We start from the raw sequence: 1,398 nt of genomic DNA on the forward strand, positions 1-1,398 counted from the left end.
TCTTGCTTAACTAACGTTTCTACATAGGGATTAAGCATTTAGAACGAAATCTAATGTCAGAAAATGGCACTTTACTCTTGACATTTTTCGGTTTTTTCAATTTTCTGGAAAATCCTATCATTAGATTTTTTTAAAAATACGATATTCTTGCTTAACTAACGTTTTTACATAGGGATTAAGCATTTAGAACGAAATCTAATGTAGGAAAATGGTACTTTACTCTTGATCGGTACGTTGGGACTTAGAAAATATTCGGCCGTACGCGGCGCGTCTCGGCGCTTCGAACAGCTCCGGTGTCCCCATTATTTTCGATTTACGGCTAAAATAAATTTTTCTAATTTTTTTCAATTACATATTCTTGCTTAGATAACTTTTTTACATAGGGATTAAGCATTTAGAACGACATATTGTTTAAAATAATGGTACTTTACTCTTGTGATTTTTCGGTTTTTTTTTATTATTTTGAAAAATAAATTTTTGTAATTTTTTTAAATACGATATTCGTGATCAGTGAACGATTTCACATATGGATTAAGCATTTAGAATCGTGCGGAAGCGTTATTAAAAAAGTTTACTCGATGCGATGGGACTTTGAAAAGTTTGTGAAAATTTTCATATTGGGAAAAAATGTGTAATTTTTTGTCTAGTTTACGGTAATGTAATTTATTTTAATGTTTACTATAAATTTTTTTTTCGTTCGTTCACGCGCTATGTTACAACAGCACGGCCGGGCGGTCTGTTGCCGCGGCGGTTTACACTCATAAGCGCGCGTGCTATTCGGCCGGCGGCGCCGGCGTCCTTGCCGGCCGTTCGGTATCTATAAGAGATACACGGTCCGTGCGAGGCGGACGGAGCAGAGCGGGTTTTGGGCCAATTCTACGATCTCGGTCGAGAAGCTGTCTCAGAGCTCCTTCGGGGCTTCGGTCCTGACTGTTTCGTGCCGTTTACGTTACGGACTTTTCTCCACACAGCGTGGCCACGGGTCGGTGTCTTTGACCGAATGGCCCATATGTGGCAAGCCCTACGGGGTTGGTTACCCGTATGCACTTTGTATGTATACTCGTACTCACTGAGCAATCGACTCTTCTGTCCGAGCGATGGAAAAATTTTTTAAAATGCATCTGTAAGATTTGGAAGCAAATCGTACCAATTGAAAACTGTGGCTAAAATGAATAGCCCAGTGGAGAGAGAAAACTATCAAAAAACTGATTTTTTAAATCAAGAGGTGTCAGAAATCGAAATGCCTAGCGCGAGCGGAAGAACACGCTTTCTCGCCAGTCCAGCATGTGTCCTGTCCGTTCTTCCTCGGCTTGCCGATTTTGCCCAGATCAGAGGTTTCGTGCTTCCGGCGGTCAGAAGATCAGCGTGAGCGTACGCGCTTCCACGACTATGGCATCA

The sequence above is a fragment of the Megalopta genalis genome, unplaced genomic scaffold (assembly GCF_051020955.1).
Source record: "Megalopta genalis isolate 19385.01 unplaced genomic scaffold, iyMegGena1_principal scaffold0460, whole genome shotgun sequence".
Lineage (NCBI taxonomy): Eukaryota > Metazoa > Arthropoda > Insecta > Hymenoptera > Halictidae > Megalopta > Megalopta genalis.